The following is a 13,626-nucleotide window of genomic DNA, read 5'->3' as shown; positions in this document are numbered from 1 at the left end:
CAATCCCTTAAATAGTCTCCTGTGTAGTTTTGTAGCACTGTCAAGTTTCCACTTGCAATGCCTCGTTGAAGTGGGGACAAATAAGTGAACGTCACGCCATTTATTAGACACTGACTAGTAATGAACCTATTTGACATAAGAGTAAATATTAGCACTGCCTTTTCTTCTTATCACTTAAAAGACATGGTTTTGTGATTATAGAATTTGTGCGTTCTGTTTAAATTATATGTTTGCTTACGTATATTTTTGGGTAAACATATACAATATGGTTGCCTAGTATATACGTTTTTTTGAGTAAATGATATGTTTGCATATGTATATTTTTGGGTAAACGATATGTTTGCCTACGTATATGTTTTTTTTCCTCGTCTGGGTAAATTTCGCCAATTTTTGTTTACGAGCATGAACAAACTGTTGTTCTAGTTGTGCACACTTCTGTTGTGTTATGCAAACTTCCATAAAATTTCGATTCAAAGTTGTGCTAAAAGCCCCCCATGCCAAGGTTGGTCTGACATTATATTCGATGACAAAGCTGGTTGACACAGCACCTTGTGATTGGCTTTACGTTGTGACTGACTCTAAAGATAATGTGAAGTTGATAGTAAAAATGATGTGACATTTAAAGTCAGAGTAAGATAATAGTTAAAGTTAAGATAAGGTGGCAGTAGTAATTAAAGTGAGGATATACGCAGCCAAACAAATCACTCTTAGCGGGGTTCAATTCCCTGTTTTTCATGAGCATGACGCTCAACTTAAACTCTGTCAGTTCCAAAGCTGGTCAAACTTATGAGGTTCAGTTTTCTATTTCTCATGGGCATGACCCCCAATTTAAATTTGATCGGCCTCAGAGCCGGTCGGACATTCAAGATTTAGCTCTCCATCTCTCATAGGCATACTCCCCTAGCTTAAATTCAGTCAGCTTTAGAGTCAGTCGGACATTCGGAACTCAGTTCTCCACTTCTCATAAGTAAGGCTCTTAGCATAAACCTGAGCAGCCTTAGAGTTGATCGGACCTATGAGGTTTAGTTCCTTGCTTCTCATAGGCATGATTCTAACTTAAATCTGGTTAGACATTTGAGGCTCAACTCTTCACTTTTCATGGGCAAAACTCTCAGCATAAACCCCGAGCGGCCCCAGAGCCATCCGGTCGGACATTCGGAACTCAGCTCTCCATTTCTCATAAGGCTCCTAGCATAAACCTGAGTAGCTTCAGAGTTGATCAGACCTATGAGGTTCAGTTCTTTGCTTCTCACAGGCATGATCCTAGCTTAAATCCGGTTAGACATCCTGGGCTCAACTCCTCACTTCTCATGGGCAAAGTTCTCTGCATAAACCCGAGCGGCCCCAGAGCCAATCGGAGTTATGGGGTTTAATTCCCCTCTTCTCATAGGCATGCCCCTAGCTTAAATTCGGTCATCCCTAGAGCCGGTCAAACATTTGGGGTTTATTTCCTCAGTTCTTATAAGCATGACTCCCAGTTTAAATATGGTCAGTCCCAAAGTCGGTCAGACATCCGGAGCTTAGTTCCTCGCTTCTCATGGACATGATCCCCAGCTTAAATCCGATTGGCTTAAGAGTTGGTCGGACATTCGGGCTCAGCTCCCCGTTCCTCATGGACATAACTTCCAACATAAACCTAATAGACTCATATCGATTAGACCTAAACGAGGCTTAACTCCCCATCCTACACGGGCATGACTTCTAACATAAAGTCAATTGGCTCCAAGCTGATCGGAGTCAATCGGCTCCAAGCTGATCGGACTTCCTCTAGGAGACATCATTGTCGGATAATCATAACAATTTGTCAGAGAATAACGACTACTCACCAAAGAATATTCCACTACTCTGACATATACTCGTAATGGAACCTTCCTCTGCCTTAAGAGAAAGTTGTTGTACATCCTCTAACCCTCGACATATGTTGACATCAAACATTTTTTGACATTTCATTATTGGGGAGGTTATGAGAAGCGGTATAGAAAGGGGTCTTCTCCATCGGTTAGGTACACACATGCATGCATACACCCACATTACTATTCTACTGTTCATTTTCTTCTCTATTCTCTTTCGGTTACCATTTTGACTTGAGCGTCGGAGTGCCTGTGCTAAGGATTTCCTCCTTGGCTCGGTGACAACGTTTTCTTCTCCTAGTTCCTATTTTTACCATGCAAGTTTGTTTGCGTCATCAAGGTTTTCGTCTTCTTAGGGTCAACATTAGAGTTGCTTAGCTAGCGCATCATCTTCCTCGCTTTTAGATAGAATTAAATTTGATGCCATCTGTGGGAATTTCAACTGAATTTGAAATAAGAAGATGGACGACAATAGTCACTTTATCTCAAGAGGACTTGGAGTTGTTCATAGTTGCCCGATCAAAGAGATTGGTACAATTGCAAGCAGCAACAAAACATCCTTTGTCAAACGACCTGGCTTTATTAGTGATAAGCCTACATATTGGACAGGTTTGTCTGCGTCATCAAAGTCTTCGTCTTCTCGAGGTCAACATCGGAGCTACCTAGCTAGTGCACCATCTTCCTTGCTTTCAAACAGGATTAAATTTAATGTCATCTGTGGGAACTTCACCTGAATCTGAAACAAGAAGATGGACAAGGCTGGATATATAACAACAGTCACTTTTTCTCAAGAGGATTTAGAGTTGTTCATAGCCACTCGAGGACAAAGATTGGTACAACAAGCAGCAGCAGAACATCTTTTACCGAACGACTTGGCCTTATCGGTGATAAGCCCACATACCGGTCGAAGGACAAGGGTGGAAGGGTCAACGGGGTTGCCATCGACTCCTCTAGCCAGCTTCGTGCAAGCGCCTGTCCAGCCGATCAGCCTGTCGCTCATGTCCCGTCTCCACTTGCATATCACCGAGCCCTATTTCGTATGCCCTTTGAGGGTGTGGGTAGGGCGGAGAGGTCCCAATGATCATCCTTTGGAGATGCACTCGCTCGGGATGGGCGAAAGGGAAATCTCCAATGGCTAGTAGCTCTCCCGGGTAGATAAGTATGTCATTCTCCTAGGAAATATCGGAAGACAAGCTGTTAAGCCATTTCTGACCTTTAGCGATAAGAGAATATGGAGGAGCGATCAACTTAGAGGATCATCTTCTTAAATTTGAGAATGCGGCTATCCTCCCTCTGTACATGGATGGAGTCCAGTGTCGTGTGTTCTTTACTACTCTCTCTGGCTCACCATAAAGATGGTTCAATCGACTCTCAGTCGAATCCATTTGCTGCTTCAAGGACTTTCGTAAGACATTTCTTTACCACTTCGCTAGTAGCCGTCGATAACACAAGATCACGCTGAGCCTATTTTTTCCCGAGGACCTAAAGAGGTGCTAAGGGTGTACATTAAAAGTTCAATCAAGTGGTCATAGATGTCCCTTCGGCCACTCCAGAAATATTAGTGAATGTCTTCTCTCAAGAGCTCACTAATAAAGGTTTCTTCTGATCCCTGATCAGGAAGCCCCTAGAGACTTTGATCATTTTCTCTAAAGGGCGACCAAGTATATTAATGTAGAAGATGTACAGTCCGCTCAGAAGGAGGTGACCACGTTTGTTCTTGTCTTTGACCTCGAGTGCTGAGCCCCTCCCTCGCCTCCTCTGCCAGACAAAAGGACCCAAATTGGGTCAATCCACCACATCTCCATGAGTAGAGACTGAACGCAGTCCAACACGTGGAAGCCGAGTGGACGCGATTCCCCGAACTCCACAGACGGACTCCGCCTTTTTGTACTTACCATCGATTGGGGATTCACAATATTAAAGATTGTTATCAGTATTAACTTGAAGATGCATTGAGGCTTGCTATGGGTCCCGCCAACGATCACCTTCTCCACACAATAGGCATTATCGATGATTGAACGGGCTCGCCGGGCCGGGCCAGGAGAATATCGATCGGAACCAGCAATAACTCCAACAACGCAATGATCGAGCCTCGGCTCAAGCTCCTGTCGAGCTGCCTCGGCTCAATCGACCCAAGAAGAAGAAAACTGTGGCAACGCCGCTCGGGGAGATATAGGCATGATAACGGGTGGATCGACTGATGGAGACTCTAACTGGGCCAAAAAGTCATACATTCGTCGATTGAAAATCCACGTGGTTTGATGTAAGGCAAGAGCAAGCGTAAAGAGTCAAAAATCAACTTCGGGCTCAAGAACTTAGAAGACATGGAAGTACCACACGACGATGCCCTGATCATCAAGGTTGTTATAGCTAATTATAACATACATGACACTTTTGTTGACACAAGAAGTTATGCTAATATTATTTTTAAGAAGGTGTTCGAGCGGTTATAGATCGAGAAAAGTGAACTTCAATCCTTGACGACGCTACTATATGAATTCATTGGTAATGAAGTGCAACCCATCAGATAGATTTGATTGGCTATCTTCTTGCGGGAGGAGTCTCTAATAAGGACCCGTCAATCGACCGTTATTGTGGTGGACGTGCCTTCAACCTACAACGTGATCCTGGGTCGACCAACATTAAACGAGTTTCGAGTTGTCGTCTCCATCTATTGCCAGAAGATCAAGTTCCCGGTCGACAACTCGGTGGGCGAGGTGAAGAGGAACCAATTGGTAGCACGTAAGTGCTACGTAGATATAATCAAGATGGAAGCTCGCACAACTTGGAAGACTCGGCGAGTGGAGGTTAACGCATCCATGAAGCGCCCCCAACACTAGTTTATGAAGAGGAGGAGGTGCATATCCAATCGGGCTGACTGGAAGCCACCACTCAGATAGCAGCTGACCTGTCCCTAGAACTCAAAGCAGACCTAGTCATGTGTCTAACGCACAACAATGATGTCTTCCCTTGGGCGTTCTAGGAAATTACATGTATATCGCCAGTAGTTATGGAACACGTGCTCTATATCAACTCAGATGCTCGGCTAGTCAAGCAAAGGAAGTGAGATTTTGGAATCGAGTAGAATAAAATCATCTAAGTGAAGATGGACAAATTACTCGAGGCAGGACATATTTGGGAGGTATAATTCCTGACTTGGTTGGTTAATGTGATCCTGGTATCCAAACCCTAGAACAAATAGTGCATTTGCATGGACTTCAGAGATCTGAACAAGGTATGCCTAAAGAACTATTATCTCTTATCTCACATCGACCAAGTTGTGGACTCAACCTCGAGCTGCGAGTTGGTTTGCATGTTGGACGCATATCAAGATTACTATCAAGTCTCGTTGGCCAAATAAGACCAAGAAAATGTTAGCTTCATCACTATTGAAGGAACTTATTGCTATAATGTTACGTCATTCGAACTAAAGAATGTAGGGGCTACTTACCAACGACTTATAAACAAAATATTCCAGAAGTAGATCGGATGAAACATAGAGGTATATGTGGATGACATTTTGATTAAGTCTTCCGAGTGGTTGATCTATGCATCGATATAGATGAGACTTGCCAAACATTGAAGGAATACAGACTTAAGCTTAATCATGGTAAATGCTTGTTCGAGGCTAAAATGAGTGTTTCTTGGGTTAAATAGTAATAGAGCGGGAGATCAAGACTAATCTGAGTAAGGTTTAGGCTCTTCGAGACATCCCCCCTCTCACGTAATCTGAAGGATGCACAACGGCTGATCGAGCGGATCACAGTACTATTTTGCTTCATCTCGAAGTCATCTAATCGGAGCCTATTATTTTTCAAAATCCTCCGCCGAGCTATCAAGTTTCAATGGAATGCTAAGTGTGATAAGACGTTGGAGGAGCTGAAAGAATATTTGATCGCCCTTCCTGTACTTGCTAAATAGTAGTAGGTGAGCCATTATGGGTGCACTTGTCAGCCACTGAAAATGTCGTTGGGTTGGTGTTACTACGACAGTAGGACAAGGAGTATTAAACTGTATATTTTTTAAGTCATTTATTGAAAGATGCTAAGTTTCACTACACTATTCTTAAGAAATTAGCATATGCGCTAGTCCTAGCCGCTCGGAGGTTACGATCCTATTTTCCCTCTCATCCAATCATAACCTTAATTAATAGCACTCTGGGCCGAGTGCTTATCAACCCGGAGGCTTTAGGAAGGTTGATCAAGTGGATCACGGAGTTGAGTGAGTATAACATACAGTATCAACCCTAAACATCCATTAAAGCTCAAGGTCGACTTTGTGACTGAGATAGAAGGTCCAGAGCCCGAAGAAACTTGAAAGATCTACATGGATGGATCATCCACTCAGCAAGGTAGCGGGGCTGAGATTCTTATGATATTGCTCCGCAAAGACAAACTACAATTGTCTATTTAGTTGGATTATCGAGCCACTAACAATGAAGTAGAGTATAAAACATTGATAGCCGACTTAGGCTGCGAGGCATGTGGAAGCTGTCCGAGTCCTAATCTATTCGAATTTCCAACTGGCGGCTTAGTAACTGTCCGACAACTTTGAAATCAACAATGAATGACTAAGGTTATACACGAAGGCCTTTGAAAGATTGAAAGAAAGATTCTATAAAGTGACCCTACAAATGATTCCCTTAGTGGAGAACTAGAAAGTAGATGAGTTAGTCAGGTCAGTCGGGGCCTTAATCCCTTGGAATTTGGACAAGTCTGTGGAGCAGACATTGTTGATAGCACACATCGAACGACAAACCACGTTAGAACTACAGATCGACTAGAGAGTGCCATTAATTTAGTTCCTCCAGCAAGGGATTTTACTAGCTAACCTAGAACAAGCGTAAATGATCAAGAAAAGGGTCAGTTGGTTCACACTTATGGGAAATCACTTATACAGAAGGGCATTCTCTCGTCCTTTGCTCAAATACCTTGGGTGAGATGATGTGAAGTATGTTTTGTAAGAGGTGCATCAGGACTCTTGTGGAAGTCACTTGGGGGGTCGATCGCTCACTTGGAAGATTATATTAGCTGGGTATTTTTGGCCTACTCTACAAGCTAACTCGGCTCGACTGGTGGACACTTGCTTGTCATGTCAAAAGCATCATAACATCTTGCACCACCCCACATAATTGTTGAAGACCTCAATTGTTTCCTGCCTATTCAACCAATAGGGAATGAATATAGTGGACCCCTTCCCAATGGCACCGACTCAGGAACAATTCCTATTGGTGGTAGTCGATTATTTTTCCAAGTAGGTAGAAGTCGAGGCTCTTGCAAAGAAAACCGAGCGAATAGTCATCAAGTTTTTGTGGCAAAATATTATATGCTGGTACAGAATTCCTCATAAGCTCATCTCAGATTAGGGATGACAATTTTCCCCGCGGGTTTGGGGCCCCGCGGGGAAAACCCGAAATGGGGATGGAGATCCCTGATTTTTCGGGGATGGGGCAGGTTTGGGGTGGGTATGGGAATACTATTTCCATCCCCGAACCCGCCCCGAATATTATTATTATTATTATTATTAATAAATAATAATATGATTTTTTTAAAAAAATTAATAATAGTATTAATATTAATATTAATATTAAAATTTTTGAAAATATTATTAATAATAATATTATTGATATTGATATTAATATTAATATTATCATTAATAATTATTATTAAATAATAATAATAATAATATAAATTAAATTTAGAAATGGGGCGGGGATGGGGAATCCCTGAACCCGAAAAAATGAGAATGGGGCGGGGATGGGAATGACAAACCCGTCCCCGCCCCGCCCCGTTGCCATCCCTATCTCAGATAATGGAAGATAATTCCAAAGTCGAAAAATTAAGAAGTGGTGTTCAAGTTATGATATCTTGCAAGCTTTTACCTCAATGGTCAAGCGGAGGTCATTAACAGATAAATCATTAGAGGACCTGAAATCAAATTAGACCATGTCAAGGGAAGTTGGGTGGATGAGCTACCCAGCGTGCTATGGACTTATCGCACTACGCCTCGAGAACCTACAGGTATAACCACTTTTCACTTTGTTTATGGTGGAGAAGCAGTCGTCCTGGTGGAAGTGGGGTTGGAGTTTGATCGGAGGTAATTGCACGACGAAGACAATTTCGGTCAGTGCCTCATGGAGCTTAATCTGGTGGAAAGGTCAGAGATAAAGCAACAGCTCGGCTGGCTCGTATCGTTAATAAATGAAGTAAAATTACAATCAGAGGGTCATTCCAAGGTTCTTTTAGGTCGACGACTTAGTGTAGAAACAGATCAAATCAGTTGGGGATGTCAGCATGTTAGAGCCGTAATGTGGGGACCATACAGAGTCATGCGAAAGCTCGCCTTGGGTTTCTATTATCTTCAAGACGTTGAAGAGAGAAAATTAGATCGGCCATGGAGTGTGAACTAACTACAACCCTATCGTACTTGAGGGTATGCTTATATTGCATAAATATATATCTTGTTGAATGTTTGTGCTCAATAAAAATACAAGCAAATTCAGTTTGGAAAGTCTGATTATCCAGACTCTCATGCCACTCGAGCGAGTTATAAGCGAGTATGCTCTCGCGCCTATATCCCAAACTCTCGTGTCGCTCGACCGAGTTATAAGTAAGTTTGCTCTCGTGCATATGGTCTAGACTCTCATGACACTCGACTAAGTTATAAGTGAGTATGCTCTTGTGCCTATGCCCCAGACTCTCATGCCGCTTTGCCGAGTTATAAGCGAGCTTCCTCGCGTGCCTATACCCTAAATTCTCGTGCTACTCAGTCAAGTTATAAGCGAGTTTGCTCTTGCGTATGCGTCTCAGACTCTCGTGTCGCTCGGCTGAGTTATAAGCGAGCTTGCTCTTGTGCCTATGCCCCAGACTCTTGTGTTATTTGACTGAATTATATGGGAGACTACTCTCGTACCTATGTCCTAGACTCTCGTGTTACTCGGTTGAGTTATAAGCAAGCTTGCTGTCGTGTCTATGTTCCAAACTCTCGTGCTGCTCGACTGAGTTATAAGCGAGCATGCTTTCGCACCTATCTCCTAGACTCTTATGTCGCTCAATCGAGTTATAAGCAATCTTGCTCTCGTGCTTATGTCCTAGATTTTTGTGTCGCTCAGTCGAGTTATAAGCAATCTTGCTCTTATGCTTATGCCCTAGACTCTTGTGTCGCTCAGTTGAGTTATAAACAAGCTTGCTCTCGCACCTATGTTCCAGGCTCTCATGCCGCTCAACCGAGCTATAAACGAGTTTGCACTCATGCCAATGTCCCAAACTCTCATAGCGCTTAACTGAGTTATAAGTGAGCTTGTTCTCGCGTATATGTCCCAGACTCTCGTTCTATTTGTTCGAGTTATAAGCGAGTTTGCTCTTGCGTTTATGCTCTAGACTCTCGTGTCGCTCGATCAAATTATAAGTCAGCAAGCTCTTGCCCTATGTCCTAGACTTTTATGCCACTCGATCGAGTTATAAGCGAGCTTACTCTTGTGCTTATGTCTCAGACTCTTGTACCGTTTAGTCAAGTTATAAGTGAGCATACTCTTATGTTTACGTCCCAGAATCTCGTGCGGCTCGGTCGAGTTATAAGTGAGTCTGTTCTTGCAAGTATGCTCTCATGCCTATGTTCCAGACTCTCTGTTGGTGCAATCAACTTCTAAATTTTTAATGTCCGACAAATATATTTAATGGAGCTTAATTAAGGGAAGTCCTAGTCGCGGTTAAGCAAGAGTGAGAAGTCAACTGAATGAGTAGTCCTAACTACGGTTAGGCAAGGGAAGTCTTAGTTGTTGTAGGCAAGGAAAATCTCGTTAGATCATGGGAGCTAAGTAGAAGGATTCGATAGGTTTGGAAGACTCGATATCGAATCCCTAGTGGGTCGATCCAATGTTGAGTCTTAGTGAGTGAAGTTTGGTGGAGAAAACCCTAGGGTGTGGTAACCTTGGGTCCTTGTGAGTGAAGTTAGGTGTAGAAAATCCTAGAAGGAGGTAACTCTAGGTAACGAGAAGTCTAGGAGGAGTGAACTCCAAGCAAGATTGATCAGATGGTTTCCGATCGACTGTGCACGATCGACTGGACCAACGGATTTGGTAAATCTAAGTTTAGTTTTATCATAATATTCTGTATTGTTATTATTGTTGTTGGCTAATGTAGTATTGCAGGAAAAGTCTTAGGGGGCATTTGGTTCTTTCTTAGGAATCGGAATCAGAATCAGAATCATAGTATTGTGGAATAGAAATGAGTATGAGCATGAGTATCACTCTTAAAAATAATATTTTATTAGTTAAATATTTTCTATCGGAATGAACTTAAATTTTTTTACCCTTAGAGAAAAATAAGAGAAAAAAATTAGATGTGAGAGAAAAATATGATGAAAGAGAAAGTGTGATGAGAATAAATAAAGAGAGAGAAAGTGTGATAAACAAAAATGAGAAAAGAAAGTATGATGGAAGAGAAAGAGCATGATGAAAGAGGATGAGTAGAGAAAAAATACGATGAGAGAGAAAATATGATGGGAGATAATGAAAAGATAGAAAGTGTGATGAGAGAAAATGAGGAGAGAGAGTGTGTGATGGGAGAAATTAAGGAGAGAGAAAGTATGATAAGAGAGAAAATATAATGAGTAAAAAAGATGAAAGAGAGTGTGATGAGAGAGAAAATATGATGAGAGAGAATAAGGAGAGAGAAAGAATGATGAAAGATGATGAAGAGAGAAAATGTGATGAGAGAAAATGAGAAGAGAGGGTTTGATGGGAGTGATTGAGGAGAGAGAACGTATGATAAAAGAGAAAATATAATGAGAGAGAAAATGTGATAAGAAAAAAATGATGAAAAAGAGTGTGATGGAAAAGAAAGAGCATGACAAAAGAGGATGAGGAGAGATAAAATATGATAAGAGAGAAAGTGCAATGAGAGAAAATGAAGAGGGAGAGTGTATGATGAAAGAGATTGAGGAGAGAGAAAGTGTGATGATAGGATGAGGAGGGAGAAAATATAATGAGAGAGAATAAGGAGAGAAAAAGTGATATAAAATAAAAATTGAATAAATATATTAAGGGTATTTTCGTCTAAAACTTAATTCTCATTTCCATTTCTATCAAAACCCAAAGGAGGAGGTGAGTTTCATCAAAACCTAAATTTTTGAGTTTCATTTTAAAATTTTAATTCCATTCCCATCAACCAAACATAAGATTTAGGAATGAATCTATTTTCTCATTCCCGAACCCTTAAACCAAATGTCACCTTAGTGGATCAGGCGATCAGATACTGAGCAGAAAAAGTCCAAACAGGTCTAGAGGACCAAATGTTTGGCAGGTAAGTTGAGGTAAACAATTAGAGAGGGGCAACAGTGAGGTTGTATTCTAGAAGGAACTAAACCCTAGGTCGCTAATTTAATTTGAAGAAATCAGGAAAGTTTCTAAGTTGAGATCAAGACAGTATTATTGTCAAATACTACTCACGTATCATATAACTGTGCTAACTTTTGTTTTACATGGATATATATTGTTTAACTCTATTTTACAAGAATCGACCTAATCGGTCGACCAAACCAAGGGATCGGTCGTCCGAACCAGATTGACTTAGATCAGATATCAGACCAGAGCAGAACAAAGTAGAGTCTGATCAAAACCTGATCAGTCGACCGAACCAGCAAATTGGTCCACCAAACCTTGATGATATGACACTGAGCGTAGATCAGGGCAAGCCAAAGCAAAGAAAGAAGCCAGGCTAATCGGTCGACTAAATCCGGGGATTGGTCGATCGAACGATCACCTCATTAATGATGAATTAAGTGTGAATCTCGATGAAAAAGGAAAGTTCACTATTCGATCGACCGAACAAGGTGATCAGTCGATCGAACCATTAAAGCTCATAAATGTGCAAGGATCAGATCTTAGCAAAAAAAGGAAAGCACAGGGTTCAGTCGACCGATAGGAGGTTCGGTCGACCGAATGGATCAGTCGATCGATAGGTTTATCAGTCGACTGAACCATGTGTATAAAAGGGGAGCTTGAGGTTCGAGGCAGTAACGAAGTTTTTCGGTTCATCTTTGTGTATAGTCTTTGTTCGTGCTATTGCTCTGCTACTCATCATCAAGCAAGCTACTGTTCCGACCAAGTGTCGACGATCTTCACCGCTATTCTTTTCGGTATATTTATATTTAGCTTGCATTGTACTTAATGTCATATAACATAGTAGGTTGTTACTATCTTATACTTCATTTGTACGAATTGCTTCTTTCTGAAGGTTTGGGAAAGAAGAGTTATAGTGAATTGCCCAACGATACAATCAAGGATCGCGAATCTTGAAGTAGGGGTCGACATAGGCTCTGAACCAAGTAACCACCTAAGTATTTTGTATTATTTTTCTATTGCTACTTTGATAATCGTTTTACGAATCGATACAAAAAGAAAGAGTTTTAAAGGATCAATATTCACGTCCCCTCCCCCTTGTCTTTCCCTTTCGATCCTTCACTTTCGTGCTGCTCAGTCAAGTTATAAGCGAGTTTGCTCTTATACCTATGTCCAAGACTCTTGTGTCGTTCGACCGAGTTATAAGTGAGTTTGCTCTTGCACCTGTCCTAGACTCTCATGTCGCTTGACAGAATTATAAGTGAGCATGCTCTTCCGCTTATGTTTCAAACTCTCATGCCACTCGATCGAGTTATAAGTGAGTATGTTCTCATGCCTATATCCTAGACTCTCGTACCATTCGGCTGAGTTATAAGCAAATTTTTCTCGCGCCTATGTTCTAGACTCTCATGTCGCTCGGCCGAGCTACAAGCAAGCTTGCTTTCGTGTCTATGCCCTAGACTCTCATGCCGTTCAACTCTCCTAAGAGGTAATCTCCACCACGATCAGATCGTAGTGCCTTGATACTTTTACCATGATGTTTCTCCACATCAGCCTTGTACTCTTTGAACTTATCAAAGCACTCAGACTTGCGGCGCATCAAGTAAATGTACCTATATTGTTAGGGTCGAAATATGTTAGAGGGGAGGGGGGTGAATAGCTCGTCGCGGTTGTCGTTGCTTGTTTCTTGGTGATGATATGCAGCAAAAAATACAAAAAACACAAATACAATGCTAACACAAGGATTTACTTGGTATCCACCTCAAAAAGAGGTGACTAATCCAAGGATCCACACACGACACGCACTCTCCACTATGAAAATACTCCTTTACGGTAACTATCAAAGGCGGGAAAGCCCTATAACACTCTCAGTACAAGAAGAAAGAAAGGGAAGCAAATACAATTGAAATCTTACAAGATTTACACTTAAAACCCTAACCCTAGCCTCTTCTTGTTGTAGATCGCCTCTTGACTTGGACGTGTACAAGCACTTGCCTCCAAGAACCTTCAAGATCTGGCGGTGAGAGCTTAGAGAAGTTGTTGTGAAGATCTGAGATGAATCGGGTGAAGAAGTCTTGAAGAAAACACTCGCAACGGCTTTATCCAGCGCCAACGGTCGGATCCCAATCGATTGGATTGCTCCCAATCGATTGGGGAGGCTTTAGATCGATTGGTCGATCGATCCAGAGCGCCTCTGTGGTCTTTAAAAATCACTTGAATCGATTGCCCGATCGATTCAATGTTTACTTACGATTTCCAGCCTCTCAATTGATCGCCCGATCGATTGGAGGCTCCCAATCGATCGGGTGATCGATTGGGAGGCTTTCTGTGCTCGCATCGATTCTCCCTAATCTATCCATTGATCGATTGGGAGTAGGTTTTGTCGCGGCACTTCACCCAATCGATCAACCGATCGATTGGGCATGAGTTAATCGA

Source organism: Zingiber officinale, chromosome 10B (assembly GCF_018446385.1).
Source record: "Zingiber officinale cultivar Zhangliang chromosome 10B, Zo_v1.1, whole genome shotgun sequence".
In the NCBI taxonomy this organism is placed as follows: Eukaryota; Viridiplantae; Streptophyta; class Magnoliopsida; order Zingiberales; family Zingiberaceae; genus Zingiber; species Zingiber officinale.
Note: the sequence above shows the minus strand (reverse complement) of the source record.